The following is a 16,095-nucleotide window of genomic DNA, read 5'->3' on the forward strand; positions in this document are numbered from 1 at the left end:
CCCTAGTGCCACCTGGCCCAGCAGCTGCAACCCCTCTTCCTCCTCTCTGTTGTTGCTGTTGCTGCCTGTATACCTCTTTGGGTTGTGCAACTTTGATTTCACACTTCTGTTACTGAATCAAGGCAGTGGATTCTTTTGTCCGATGTGCTCAAATGACCAATTCCTGAGACACCAGGGTTTCAAAGAGAGAGAGTTTATTGCTGGGCGTGAAGCAGGAGAACAGATGGACAATCAGTCCAAAATCCGTCTCCCTGAACTGCAGTAATTCTGATAGTTTTATAGCATCAAAAGATGGGCAGGTTTAGGATAATGAGTATGATGGCCCCAGATGATGGGATTAGAAGTGATCTAATTATTGAGCATGTGCAGATTGATCACAGAATGTGTATAAGAAAACGGCAGCTTTAATATGATCGGTGTGATTTTTAGTATTATAATAGGGTATAGGTTACTTGTAGGTTAAGTCTAAGCTACTGTGCATGTAAGGCGGGCCATTTTGGTTAGATCCAGCTTCTGTTACCAAGATAACTTTGGACTTGGGGTGGGTTAGTTCCAGGCTGACCCCAAACCCTTCATTAATAAACATTAGGGGCTGTCTTTGGTGATCATAAGATTTTAAAGTAGAAAAACTGGATAAATGGGTACAAGTGAAGGTTAGTCACAAAGTTTTTACAATCACAAGGGCACAAGATAAAGACTATACAATCATTATCAGATATCAAGGCAGCTGGATTACAGTTTGGGTTTCAGGTATTTCCCTCTGTCTACTCTACTATACCAGAAAGTAAAAAGGATTATCTATATAATGATTCAGTCATCATAATCAATCCTTAAATCCTAACTTCTTGATTACACTTCCCAGAACCAATTTGATGGTATCTGCTTTCTAATAATTTCTTTACTGGCTCTTCATCTGTGTATGTGATAAAGCAAAATTCTCTTCTTTCATTTGTTTTTGTATCCATGGGAAGTTCAATATTTTCGATCTCTCCAAATGCTCCAAAATATTCTTTTAATTGCTCTTCAGAAGTATCTGGGCTCAATACATCTACAAAAACTTTTTGGGGTGGAGGGAGTCCTTTCCCATTTAAAGCCTTCACCATTTTGGAGTCTATCAATTTGCCATCCAGTTTGTGTTCTCTCAGTTTCAAAACCTTATCAACACTAGCAGCATCTTTGAAAAGCACAAATCCAAATCCTCTTGATCTTCCAGTGATTGGATCTGTTTTAACTGTGCAGTCTACATCCTCCCCAAATCAAGACAAATACCCAGATCTTTCTTGCTTGTATCCCAGCTCAAGCCTCCAATAAACATGTTAGTGTCATCCTGCTGATTCTTGCTCACGTTGACCCCGGATCCCTCTGCGAATTCCTCTATGTTGCGGTACTGCGTGCACGTCCTTCACGGCGGGGCAGGTGTCGGCAGCAGGGTGCCAGCGCGCAGACGGAGCCGGGGAGCAGCGGCAGCGGAGCGTCGTCCGGAGCTGGATTTAAAAAGGCGGCGGCGGCGAAGACGTAGTGTTGGTTCTTAATTACACTATTTTGCCCCTCGGTTCTTTAAGATCTGTTTTGCTTATAATCCACCCGCCGGCTCCCCATCAGTATTCCATGGGCACGCCCCAGGGATATACAGTTGAGGGGGTAACTGGGAGCTGAAATCCGGCCCACACTGAACTCACCATATTATTTGCCTTTAGGATTTTAAAGAGCCAGACTGTATGGTCTAAGGAGAAGGCAAAACTTTCTCTCCACAAAGTTGTGTACTCATATATCCCCAAAGATTGAAATGATGAATTCATGTTAATGAGTGAGATGTTCTGGAGCGGCAAAGAGATTGATGCATTTACATATTACTTGAAACATCTTCTATGTGTAAAGGAAAAGAAAGCAAGTGATAATATTACTACATGGGGGAAAGCAAGGAATAATATTACTACATGGGGGGAACGGCCAGAGAAAAGGAAGGTGGTCTCTAACCTAGAAAATTGAACACTGACTCACTTTGGTCAGCTAAGTCATTGAGAAAAAGGAGCCAAGGAGTATCTAAGTGGATGGGGGAAGGCACTGTGGTGGGTCAGGATGATTGAAGGTTGGTGTCTCAGGGCTGTCCACAGGCCTCTTCTCCCCTTTTTCTACCCACATCTTTTGGCTCTTCTCTACTCTCCTTGATAAGAGATCACAGGGTGCTGGTGACCTTTAATTCTCCATCATCCTCCCTTCTCTCCTGGGCTTGGGACTCAACCATGTACTGTACATCTTTGCCTTCCTGTTCCATAGGCATCTTAAATACAACACATCCAACAAGGAGAACACATCACCAAGCAGTGGCGCCTACTATGACCAGCCCCTCTGGCCCTAGGACTTCCAAAACAAATTACCACAAACTAGTGGCTTAAAACAGCAAAAAATGTATTTTCTTACAGTTCTGGAGGCTGGAAGTCCAAAATCAAGGCTTAGGCAGGGCCATGTTTCCTCTGCAGGCCCTGTGGGGGGTGGGGGTGGGGGGTGGGGAGGATCCTTCCTTGCCTCTTCCTTGGCATTCCTTGGCAATCTCTGCCTTCATCTTCATATGGTCTTCTTTGCTATGTGTGTCTGTCTGTCTTGGTTTCTCTTCTTATAAGGGCACCAATCACTGGATTAAGGTCCACCCTAACTCAGTACGACCTCATCTTAACTAATTACATCTTATAAAGATCTTATTTCCCAATAAGTTCATATTCAGAAGTTCCAGGTGTATATAATTTTGGAGGGACACTATTGAAGCCAAACATCCTCCATTGATCAGTCATTCAAATGTAAACCTAGTAGTGAGTAACAACTCTGCCTTTTCCATTGGTCTTCAAATCTGATAATTACCAAATCTGACATTATTTCTTCTTTGCATTTGTTGTACTGGTCTTCTCCTTTCCTTCCCACCTCAACTATTACTGCCTTGGTACAGATCTTCATCCGTATCCTTCTCCTGGGCTACTGCAGTTGCCCCTATCTTGTCCCCCTGCCTCTACTCATATCTACCACAAACCACCCTCCACGCTGCTGCCACAGTGATCTTTCTTCAGCACAAATATAGTTCCAATACTACCCTCTAAAGGCTTCACGTTGCCTACAAGGTAAACTCCAAACTCTACTGAGTCAGGCAAAGCTTTCCTCGGTCTGGGCCATGCCTATCTCTCCAGCTGTCTTTTATCTCACCTCTCTAACCTCTTCACTCCATACATATTTCTTGGGTGTCTACAATGTGCCTGGTGCTGTGTAGGTGCTGAGGATAGAATGGAAAACGGAAGTGTCGTCTTGCACCTTACCATCCATCTACTCTAAAGCACCTGCGGTTCCCTGGCCACAAGGCTGTTCCAGCCTTAGTGCTTTTGCTCATCTATTTGGTTTTCTCTGCTCCTCTGCTGGAACTGTGTCCTTAACCTGTATTTGCTGGTGGATCCCCACTCATCTTTTAAGACTTAGCTTAGGGGCCCCCTCCTTTATAAAACTGTCCTGGCTTCTCTATCCTCCGTGTTCCCACTGCTACCTGCATATAGGCCTTTATTCATGAACTCAAAGTCTTCCACAGCAGGCCCCATCACACCTGTGTGATTGTGGTAATCTATTTCTCCTGAGATACTGCCTTAATTTCCCCGTCATTTCATATCCCACAGCCAGTTTCATGCCCCACCCACTTCCCCATACCAAGCCTGAAATTCTAGAGTGTCAGACCAGGTCAGAGACCTCAGGTCAAAGTCCCTGTTTTTGCCTGAGAAAGAAATTTGGACAGGCTTCATAATATGCTATGTTCATTCATTCACTTTTCTGTATCTTTGCTTAAGGACTTTGCTAAGTCCTTTTTATCCCATTGGCCCATGATTGTAAGTTCTAGCTGAAACCACGTCACTTGCCTGAAGCCCTTTCTAAGATATCAAAAGTACCAAGGCTACCCTGCTCCTTCCTACCTCCAACTTCTAAGAACATTTGTCTGTACCTATGATTTGGACACTGAATCCTATAGACTTTTTTTTTTAATTTTTATTGAGATTGTTCACATACCATACAGTTATCCAAAGATCCAAAGTGTACAATCAGTTGCACCTGGTACCCTTATATAGCTGTGCATCCATCACCACACTTAATTTTTGTTCAATTTTTAGAAACTTTTCATTACTCCAGACAAGAAATAAAGTGAAACATGAAAGAAAAAAAAAAAAAAAAAGAAAAGGAAACTCAAATCCTCCCATATCCCTAACCAACCCCCCTCCATTGTTAACTTGTAGTATCGGTATAGTACATTTGTTACTTTTTATGAAAGAACGTTGAAATACTACTAACTGTAGTATATAGTTTACAATAGGTATATATTTTTTCCCTATACGCCCCCTCTATTATTAACTTCTAGTTGTAGTGTCATACATTTGTTCTGGTTCATGGAAGAGATTTCTAATATTTATACAGTTAATCAAGGACATTGCCCACCATAGGATTCAGTTTTATATATTCCCATCTTTTGACCTCAAACTTTCCTTCTGGTGACATATATGGCTCTGAGCTTCCCCTTTCCACCTCATTCACACACCATTCGGCGCTGTTAATTATTCTCACATCTTGCTACTAACACCTCTGTTCGTTTCCAAACATTTAAGTTCATCCTAGTTGAACATTCTGCTCATACTAAGCAACCACTCCCCATTCTTTAGCCTTGTCCTAGATCTTGATACCTTATATTTCATTTCTATGAGTTAACATATTATAATTAGTTCCTATCAGTGAGACCCTGCAATATTTGTCCTTATGTGTCTGGCTTATTTCACTCAGTATATTGCACTCAAGTTTTCGTCATCAACCCATTTTTTTTTAAGATGTTTTTGTTCACATGCCATACATTCCATCCTAAGAAAACAATCGATGGTTACCTGTATAGTCACATATTTATGAGTTCACCACCTTCACCACTATCTAAATAAGGGCATCTACATTTCTTCCACAAGGCAGGAGAGAGAGTCAAAGAAGGTAGAGAGGCAAAAGAAAAAGAAAAAAGAAAGAGGAAAAAAAAATGACAGCTAGGAAGCAGCAAAAGGAAAGATAACCTTAAATCAAAGTAGAATAAAGAGTCAGACAACACCACCAATGTCAAGTGTCTCACACGCCTCCCCTATCCCCTCCTCTTATCTGCATTTACCTTGCTATATTGTCTTTGTTACATTAAAGGAAGCATAATACAATGATTCTGTTAGTTACAGTCTCTAGTTTATGTTGATTGCATCCCTCCCTCAATGCCTCCCCATTTTAAACACCTTGCAAGGTTGACATTTGCTTGTTCTCCCTCGTGAAAAAACGTATTTGTACATTTTATCACAACTGTTGAACACTCTAGATTTCACCAAGTTACACAGTCCCAGTCTTTATCTTTCCTCCTTTCTTCTGGTGTCTCACATGCTCCCAACTTTCCTCTCTTAACCATATTCATAGTTATCTTTGTTCTGTGTACTTGCATTGCTGTGCTACCATCTCCCAAAATTATGTTCCAAACCTTTCACTCCTGTCTTCTCCTATCACTCTGTAGTGCTCCCTTTAGTATTTCCCGTAGGGATGCTGTCTTGTTCACAAAGTCACTCATTGTCTGTTTGTTGGAAAATATTTTGAGCTCTCCCTCATATTTGAAGGACAGTTTTGCTGGATATAGGATTCTTGGTTGGCAGTTTTTCTCTTTCAGTATCTTAAATATATCACAGCACTTCCTTCTTGTCTCCATAGTTTCTGCTGAGAGATCTGCACATAGTCTTATTAAGCTTCCTTTGTATGTGATGGATCACTTTTCTCTTGCTGCTTTCAGGATTCTCTTTTTGTCTTTGACATTTGATAATCTGATTATTAAGTGTCTTGGTGTAGACTTATTCAGATATATTCTGTTTGGAGTACACTGTGCTTCTTGGATCTGTGATTTTATGTCTTTCATAAGAGAAGGGAAATTTTCATTGATTATTTCTTCTATTGTTGCTTCTGCCTCTTTTCCCTTCTCTTCTCCTTCTGGGACGCCAATGATATGTACATTGTTGTACTTCATTTTGTCCTTAAGTTCCTGGAGATGTTGCTCATATGTTTTCAATCTTTTCTCCATCTGCTTCTTTGTGTGTAGGCTTTCAAGTGTTTTGTTCTCCAGTTCCTGAGTGTTTTCCTCTGCCTCTTGAGATCTGTTGTTGTATGTTCCCATTGTGTCTTTCATCTCTTGTGTTGTGCCTTTCATTTCCATAGATTCTGCTATCTTTTTTTTAGAACTTTCTATTTCTGCCTTATGTATGCCCAGTGTTTTTCTTTATAGCCTTTATCTCTTTGCCATATCTTCTCTAAACTTTTTGAATTGATTTAGCATTAGTTGTTTAAATTCCTGTATCTCAGTTGAAGTGTAAGTTTGTTCCTTTGACTGGGCCATAACTTCATTTTTCTTAGTGTAGGTTGTAGTTTTCTGTTGTCTAGGCATCTGACCTCCTAGGCCGCCCCAATCAGGTTTTCCCAGATGAGAACAGGCTCAGGTCACAGGAGGAGGAAATATTCAGTATCTGGTTTCCCTGATGGTTTTTCTTAGAGGATTGACATACCTTGTGCTTCTCTGCCCAGCAGGTGCGCCTGTCAGCCTGTCACTGGCTGGTGTAAGGGGGTGTGGCCTGTGGCTCTCCTCCCCCAGGCTCTGGGGTCTGGTTCTAAATGTAAGGCAGGTGGTAGAAGAGCTGGGCCCCTCCCTTTCCTCTTGGGAAGCTATGCCCCCTCCAGAGAGGTCATTTGAATATCAATAAGTTGTTTGTTTCTCTGACTCTGCTGGTCAGAGTGCTGTGATTTTAAAATGGCTGAGGCTTTCTTTGCTGCAAAGTTCTGCAGGCTAAAAACGGTTGAGGCTTTCTCCACTGAGCTGCCCAGGTTGAGAGAGAGAGAAAGGCACAGAAAGCTCCCAGATTCACCCTTGGGCCAGAAATAGCACCCGATCATCTGGGCTCTCCGTCCTGAGACAGATATGTCCCCTGACTGTCCCAAGGTCAGTCACCAAAAGCCTTTGTCTGCTTGTTGGGGATTCACTGTCTGTTTTGAGCAGTTAACATTAAAACCCCAGTTGGATGTGGGCTGAGGTACACTAGCTTGTTCAGAGAGTTCTGTTCATTAGCACTGCAAGGCTTCCGTGAGGGAGAGGCTCTTGGCTCTTGGCACGGGTCCACGGTTTCTACTTACAGATTTTATGCTGCAGTCTCGGGCATTCCTCCCAATTCAGGTTGGTGTGTGATGACTGGACAGTCACGTTTGTCTCCCTGCAGTTATTCCAGGTTATTTACTAGTTTTTTGGTTGTTTATGAATTGTTCCGGGGGACTAACAGTCTTCCGCTCCTCTCTATGCCGCCATCTTAGCTCCTCCCCTTGAATCCTATAGACTTTTGTACTGTGGTGGCAACTGGTTTATAAGCTTTCTAAGAACATACACCATATTCTTTTAGTTTCGAAACAATGTTAGACTTATAGAAAAGTTGTAAAAATAGTAAAAGAGACGAGCTCCCATGTGCCCTTCACTCAGCTTACCCTAACATTAATATCTTCTATAACCACAGCACAATGATCAAACCAAGAAACTAACATTGGTACAATACTATTAGCTAAACTGCAGACCTTATTTGGATCTCCACTTATGTTCTTTTCCTGTTCCAGGATCCAATCTTGGATCCCACCATGCATTTAGTTGTCATGTTTTCTTAGTCTTCTCCAATCTGGTAACAGTTCCTCAGTCTTTCCTTATTTCTCATGACCTTGACATGTTAACAGTGCTGGTCAGTTATTTTGAAGTATGTGCCTCAATTTAGATATGTTGGTGTTTTCTCAAGACTAGATGGAGCTTATACAGTTTTGTCAAAAATAATACAGGAGTGATGCTGTGTCCTTCTCAGTACATCATTATATCAGGGCAAATATAGTATTGATGTCTTATTACTAGCAATGTTAGCCTCGATCATTTGTTTAAGGTGGTGTCTGCTGGGTTTCTCCATTGTGAAGTGATTATTTTTTTTCTTTGGAATTAATAAATACCTTGAGGGAGATACTTTGAGGTTAAGCAAATATCTTTTTTTCCTCAAACATTTTCTAACTAATTTTTACATCCACTAGTGGATCTGCCTGCAAAAATTATTACCGTGGCATATATTATGTATATGTTCATACACACTCAACTGTGTAAGATAAATAAACCCCTATTTAAGTCACTGCAAAACAGTTTTCTATTATTTTAAACTTCTATGAACTTTCTTCATAAGGGGGTCTATTGTAACAGCATTTTAACCCCTAATTGGCACAATCAAATAGATAAAATACTCCTTCATTCATCCATCTCTCTGTCCATCCATCCATCTATCCATTCAACCGATGCTTTTTATCTGTAAAAAAAACATGAGGTTCTAATACTCATGTCTCCCAATTATGCTCTAATTGTGCCTGCTACTCCCTGCTGTTCTAATTGTTATGTGACCTTGCTTTTATGGCCAAACCAGTCAGCCAACATGTCAAAGACGGTCTGAAAAAAGAGATACCATTTTACTGAAATGTGGCAACATGGAAAAATTTTGAAATAATTTTTCATAGACATCTGTTGCTTTTGCTGCCCAGCATCTCTTATCCCTTCTTTAGGTCCAGCACCCAAATTTCTGTTACAAAATCTCATGTCCATGCTTTTAGACCATGTAGTTTAGATGGGGTGAGCCCACATTTGGGCATCAAAGGTGGACATGCATCCTAGGGCGAGGCAGAACTCTCCTTCCCCGGCCGTGGTGATTGCTTGAGAAATTGGTGTCTGTCCCTAACTGGCCAATCAGAAGCTCTTCCAGGATTCTTGCTGGAATTATCAAGTCAGAAATTCACTCTTTCTACAGGGCTGGCTAAGAGAGTAGGTTCTTAACGTGTAGCTTCCATTGAACACATTTGCTACCACATAGGGAAAGATTGTGAGTGAAACCAACCAGAGGAAGGCAGTGAAGGGGGAAGAAATGAGAGGAAGCTATTCTTCATAATATCAATTGATAACCTGAACCTAACTTTTTCTACCCCCAGCACTTTTCAGTTGCAGAAATCAAAAAATTGTCTTCTATTGTTTAAGGCAGTTGAGTTTCTATTATTTTTAACACAAAGTTCTGACAAATAAAGATGTTTTTTGAGCATTTTCTCTATGAGAGGCACATGCTCAGGACTCTAGGATTCAAAGATGAGCCAGACATCACCCCTTATGTAAAGAACATAAGACCAATCACAAATATCTATAATCAAAGATGTCCATTTCATCAGCCTGATCTATACACTAAGAGCTTTTTTTAAATGCAATTTTATTGATATTATTACCTACCATATAGTCAATCAAAAGTATACAATCAGTGGCTCACAGTGTCATCATATAATTGTGCATTCATCACCACAATCAATTTTAGAACATTTCATTACTCCAAAAAACTAAAAAAATAAAAAAAAAAAACAAAAATCCCATACCCCTTATCTTCCCCTATTATTTTTTTTGTCTTTGTTACTCATCTACCCATACACTGAATAAATCGAGTGTCAGTCACAAGGTTTTCACAATCACACAGTCACATAAAAGCTATATAGTCATACAATCATCATCAAGGATCAAGGCTACTGGATTACACAGTTCAACAGTTTCAAATATTTCCTTCTAGCTATTCTAATACACTAGAAACTAAAAAGAAATATCTACATAATACATAAGAATAACCTCCAGAATGACCTCTCAACTCTATTTGACATCTCTTAGCCACTGAAACTTTATTTTGTTTCATTTCTTTTCTCCCTTTTGGTCAAGAAGACTTTCTCAATCTCACGATGCCAGGGCCAGGCTCATCCCTGGGAGTCATGTCCCACATAGGGGGGAGGGCACACACGCTAAGAGCTTTGACTGTAGGATTGCAGGAAAGTGAGTGATAATTTGTAGTTGGGGAGAATTTGGAGAATTGAAGATGTGAGGGGCAGAATTCCCTGCAGAGGGAATAGCTAGAACAAGGATACAATGGTGGGAAAAGTTCATGGTATATTTTAAGGATCTGTTGGTCATCTATAGTGACCAAGGGTAGGATTTAGGTTAAAAGGAAGATTCCAGAGGAAAAAAAAATAAGCTAGAGGAATGATTTATTTGGAGGCTTCTACTGCAGTCTGAGTGACTTGACTGGCAACAGGAAAGTATGGAGGGGTTTTGAGCAGAGAAGTATTGAAGAAGATTCATTTGGCAGCAGCGAGTACAGTTGAAGGGGAAGAGATGGCAGGCAGGAAGACCTGTTAGCTGGCCAAGGTGATTGTCCAGTTGAAATTTTGTGCAGGGCTGGGAAGGACTGTATGGAAATAGAAGGCTGGAGGCGGATGGAATCCAGCCTCTGAGACTATTCTGCAGAGAGGCTTTGGCCATATTTGTTCAAGAATCTTCCTTGTGGTATCATTTTAAAGCCATAGTTCTTATTTCATGCTAAACATTGTCAGAGGGAGCAGTGGCAGATTCATCCCGGAATGTGAGCCAACCCGCCTGGCATGTTCACTTTTAATGGCATTCCAAACCTTGGGGCCTGGCAGACTCTCCCAGAACCAGCTCCCGCCTTGCTCAGAGTTAGGATGTTGAGAGGGAGCTTCTATCCTTATACTAGAATGTCTGGGAGCTGAGACTGCAATCCTCCCACACATGAGATGGGTACAGCTCTAACCTTAGAGATACTACTGCATTGACTTTGGACTTGGTGCTGTTCCAATCACACCTTAACTCCTCCAGCTCTCTTGCCCTCCTGACACCCAATCCTTGTTCAAGGCCTGTTGTCAGCACCACCGTTGCTACTCCCCAGCCCTAGCCACCACCGTCTCTCATGAGAGCTATTGCAGTGGCCTCCTAGCTGGAGGTCTTCTTGCTTCTATTCTTGCCCCTCTACAGTCTATATTTAACAAAGCAGCTAAAATGATCCTTTAAAAACACAATTCAGATCCTGTCACCCCTCTTCTTAAAAACTTCTGACAGCTTCCTGTCTGATTCAGAGTGAAATCCTAAATCCCTACCATGGTCTAAAAGACTCTACATGATCTGACCCTTGGCTCTCTTCAGTTTTATTTCTTAACACCATGCCCCCAACCCCATCCCTTTGAGTCTTTACACTTGCTATTCTCCCCACCTCTGCTTGATTGCTGTACGTCTCTTCAGGGTTTATAATATACCTCATCATAATAAAAGCTTGTATCTCTCAGGATAGGCTAAGTTATGCTGCAGTAACAACCAGCCTCCAAATCTCAAATTTCAGTGGCTCAAAATCATCAAGGTTTATTTCTCATCTACCACACCATATGTGTCATAGGTTGGCTGGTCATCATCACTCAAAGTTGACTGAACAGACACCACCATCTTGAATGTTGTTGGTTACCATCCTAGAGGAAAAGAAAGAGACTTTGGAGGGTCTCAAAATAACAATTAAATGTGAGACCCAGAAATGACAAGCATCTCTTCTGCTAACTGCTCTTCAGTCACTGGCCTCAGCCTGTTACAAGGGAACCCAAGCATGTAATCCTACCCATTTGCCTGGGATATGTAATTATTTGGTGAATAGCACTAACGACAACCACAATGGATGATTTTTTGTATGTGAGCATGGACAGAGGATAACACAGTTCCCTTCCACGTTGTTGCCTCTCAAGTCTCATTCTCACAAGGCCTTGTCTACTCTGTTTCTTTCTCCCCCAAAAAGCCCCTCTTGGGGACATTTACTTTCCATAGAGGACTCATAGAGGATTAGACCCCTTGGAGTGTCTTCCAACCCAGCAACTGTGAACTCTGGCAGGGTCAGCCAAGTGGGGTTAGGGTAAAGGGTGGGAGGAGAGTTGGTTTAAACAAAATTAAATGTTTTTTTCCTCCACAGGCCTGCTCAGAGCCTTATTTAATATGCTATTGTGTGTTGTCACTCCCTGAGAGGAACTGAAGTATGCAGCATCTCCCCAGTTTTTAAAACAAGGAACTCCTGCCTCCATGAATGACTCCTGAACATTCAACTGGGCAGTTTGGGAAATGCTGGTCTGGAAGCCTTTTGAGTCATTTTGAGTTCTCTATGGAAAGTAAATGTCCCCAAGAGGGGCTTTTTGTGGGAGAAAGAAACTGAGTAGATAGGCTTTGTGAGAATGGGACTCGAGAGGTGGCTTTGGGGAAAGCAGAGGGTCTGAAAGGGAGAGAGCAGGTGTGAGGATTCAAAAGTGATTCTGTTGCCAAGGATGGACCCTGCCCTGGAGCCTGGCAGAAAAGACCTCTGTCTACCCCCAGCCCCTCACCAACCCCCAGCCTTGCTGCTGGTCTCTGCAGGAAAGAGGCTTCTTCTCCCTCTCCTGTCCAATGACGCTCTTTAGTTCTGCATCCCAAAGCTCTGGCCCGGCTTCCCCTTTGTCTCTGTCACCTCTCCCAGCTCCACCTTCCCAAGCCAACGGTGTACCAGGCAGTTTTAGTCTTCATGACTTAGCTCTTGCAATCCCTCCTACCCGGATGCTCTCTTCCCCCACCCCCCACCCCCATCTCCACTACTGTCTGGGAAATTCCTCCTCTTCTTTTGAAGTCTGTGTAGGCTGCCACCTCCAGGAGGTAGTTCCTCCTGTCTTTCCTGCACCCTCTAGTCTCAGCTGTATATTCTCCCTCCTGAAGCTCCCGGAACATGCTGAGCATCTTTATCTCGGCCCCTCACATTGTATTTGAATGTTCTGTTTCTGTGTCTCTAATGTGGAGCCCACTGAGGGCAGGTACTATCAAATTTACATCCTCACCTGGCAGCAAACAGATGTCTGGTAATCAATTGAGACCCAGGCACAAAGCAGGAAATGGGTTAAAGTCCCCTACATATACCACTCTAAAGACATTCCCAGATTAAAATAATCTCTTCCACGTTTAAAAACCTCATCCTTGCTTGTCATTGCCACCTTGACTGGCTCACTGGTTTCCTGGAGCCTGGAGTCTTCTCTCTACCTCTCTCGCCACCCTCCAATCCTCCTTCTGCATGACCTGTTCTGCCCTCCTAGCCTTTTCCTGGTCGCCATTCATTTGACCGTCATAGACTCTAGTGCCAGGACTGCTCCAAGACACCTCATTCATGTTGTCCTTTCAGAAAAATTTTGAAGGAGTCTTCAAATATTAATTGCCTGCCCTGAGGTTTACGTTTCCTGAAGTAGGAAGTCAATGCATCTTCCAGCTTGAGAAGACAATCTAACTTGAATTGGGAAGAAGGTGATCTTTAAGACCAGGCTGGCTTTATAATGATGAAGTGAGGAATAGAAAACGGAAGCAGAGAATACAGAAAGTGTTGTCAGCAGCCCACCCAGGGACATATCATGACTTCTGTGGCCCTTGGCACTTTTGCCTTTGTGGTCCCTTTCTCCATTAAAAAAAATATATATATATATATATCAAAAATTGTATTTTACACCTGTGTTGGTACAAAGGTCCACTCCTGGGGATGGGGCCACATCAGACCATCAGGGACTGGTGAATGGACTCCTAATTCAGTGCTCCCACACCATCTTGGCAGCAAGGAATTCAGGGCGAGGCTCCTCTGAGGGTCACTGTGAGGCAGAAAAAAAACCTCAAGCCTGTGATGAGGCAACATACCAGCCTCTCTAAACACCACCCAGGGACATATCACTGGTAAGGATTTTCGGTAAGCATGGCGAAAGTTCCCTTTTTTATTGCTGCCAAGAATTGCCCAGCTTTCAACACTTTCTCCCTTTCAAGTTGAATGCTGGTTAATCATGTTGTTACTCATACTGAGCAAGTAACCACATTGCCCCAATGTCCAGAGTCTGTGTGTGTTTGTGGGAGGTGTCCTTCCAGTGGGGAGATGCCCAGGGGTTGCTGCCTCTTACTGATGCGGCTCCCAGCTCCCTCCGGTGCTTGCAGGAGCAGGCAGCACTTCCCAAAGTGCTTTCATGGGGAGGTCAACAGGTGTTAGGAGAAAGAAAACAAAACAATAAAAGAATTTGCAGTCAAACCCATTTGGGAAATTCTGACTCTATGTCCCTCTTGGATGGCCACGAAGTTCATTAGTCTAATAAGGCTCTGACCCATTCTATAGCTATGGTTTTAACTTAAAAAAAAAAACAAAAAACAAAAAACAAAAAACAAACCCACCAAAACTGATGTTATTTAACTCAGTGTTTTTCAAACTTACTTGATCAAAGAAACCATCCTCTCTCTCCCTCTCTCTCCCTCTCTCAGCATCTCACCTGGTTAGTAATCCTGGGAACACTTCAAATGCCTTGAAAAAGCAAGTGGCGATAAACGTGCAATCTTTGCATCCCCTCTCCAAGTCACTTCCTCTCGTACCAGAGGTCTGGATACAGAAAATATGGCTGGACTCGCACCTGCCCTGGGCTGCTTCCAGCCAGACCTGGCACCAGGATTATCCGGAGCCTGCAAGTTGCAACAGTGACGCCATGGAGTATAGATGCGAGGGACAGGGTGCACTGGGGAGGGAGGGCGTTTCAGGCACAGCCCAGCCCTGCGCTCACACTGCCTGCGACAGAGCAGGGGCTGGTGGTGACGCAAAGTAACCGGAGCTCCAGAGTTTCCTTCTGGGCCCCAACACCACGCCCTGGGGAGTCAGTCACGAGGCTGCCTGTGACATAACCCAGGGTGGGTGTGTCATCCAAGGAGGAGGCATGCTCTCCTCTCCCACCCCAGGGCAGGCACATTTCCACTCTTTATCATGTTTTTCTGGTCACCAGAAGTCACCACATGCTCAGTGTCACCATTTGCACGACCTCCAGATTCCTCTACATTGGCACATAGAAGTGACATAGATGGTGTCACCCAGAGCTGTGCTGGCTCTTGCCTGCCTCTGGGTTTTGCAGAAGATGCGTTTTCTGCTGGGGATGCTTCTTATTGAGGTGCCACTATCTATTCCTTAAACTCAGCTTCAATGTCAACCTCTAATTAAATCAGGCCTCTGGGTTGTTTTCTATTATAGTGTGCTGTTTCTATTCTTCACAGCATTTGCATTTATCATCACCGGGAATACTGTTTTACTTTTTTGAATATTGTCTGTCTCCCCCAAAAAGTATCAACTCCATGAGGGCCACTGTTGGATCCCGGGTGCCTCGAACAGTGCCTGGGACACCATAAAGATTTGTTGAATAAATGAACAACTTTGCAAGTTTTTTTCCCACCAGGCTGGTGATTAGTTGTGGGGGGGTTGATGGGCAATGCCACTGACCAACCAGTGGGCAGTGTGGTGGTGAAGGGGCGGGCCTTCTAACCCAGAGTTGCCTCACATAAATGCTTGAGGATGGGTGGCTGGTCCCGTCCCGGTCCACAGGCACACAAGAAAGCACAGAAGGACAGAGGGCGATAGAAATGAGTTTTTATTTGTAAAAAGTTACAAAATGATATTGTACAAAAATAAAGTCTGTAGAGAACTTTGGTTGTATAACACAAATGACCGAGACAGATCAGAGAAGTCAGAACTTCCAAAGAAGTGCACTCCTTACTACATCAGATGGTAAGGGCAATGATATAGAAAAATCACAAACTTTACCCTTTTGTAGATTTGGTGGAGCAATAAATTGCTTATGTTAAAATCTGCCCATGGTGTGTAGGTGATGCCCGGAACAGGCTGTCAACACCCACTGGACTCCTCTAGCCCTGAGAGCAGGGACTCTCCTTGGGTTGCTGGGGGCGACTGAGGTTGAAACCTGGGAGCATCAGCCACCAAATCTGCCATTATCAGACAGACAATCCTGGGGCTTCGTGCCTCATGAGTGACCAGATGGCGGCTTTGTCACTGTGGGAGGCAGTGGCAGGCTATTTTGGCTCCAGGTGAGGGTATGTGGGAGACCCTCTTCCTCAATTTCTGAGTCAAGCAAGGGGAGCAGAGACAGAGGGGCAGAGTGATGGAGAACTTAGGGTCTTTGGGGGTGGGTGGGGCCAAGGGTGAGGGGTGGGAGACAGTAACTTTCTTCTTGGTTATTTTGTATAATAAACATGATTATTTGCGGGGGGGGGTGGCAGGAGGGGGGCAGCGGGTCACTTAATTGCTGAATCTGTCACACCTGTGTGGTGAATTAGCCACTAAGGCAGCAACAGAT

At 43.2% G+C, this 16,095-nt stretch overlaps 1 protein-coding gene across 1 annotated transcript in view; it reads left to right on the forward strand.

The window, feature by feature from the left end:
- Positions 1–15,128, forward strand: part of WDR70 (WD repeat domain 70) — a 558,042-nt gene extending 542,914 nt beyond the window's left edge. The window contains exon 19 of the mRNA XM_037799489.1: positions 14,228–15,128. The gene's annotated coding sequence lies outside the window, so the exon portion shown is untranslated. The remainder of the gene's footprint in view (positions 1–14,227) is intronic.
- Positions 15,129–16,095: the final 967 nt, after the last annotated feature.

Source organism: Choloepus didactylus, chromosome 11 (genome assembly GCF_015220235.1).
Source record: "Choloepus didactylus isolate mChoDid1 chromosome 11, mChoDid1.pri, whole genome shotgun sequence".
NCBI classification, from domain to species: domain Eukaryota; kingdom Metazoa; phylum Chordata; class Mammalia; order Pilosa; family Megalonychidae; genus Choloepus; species Choloepus didactylus.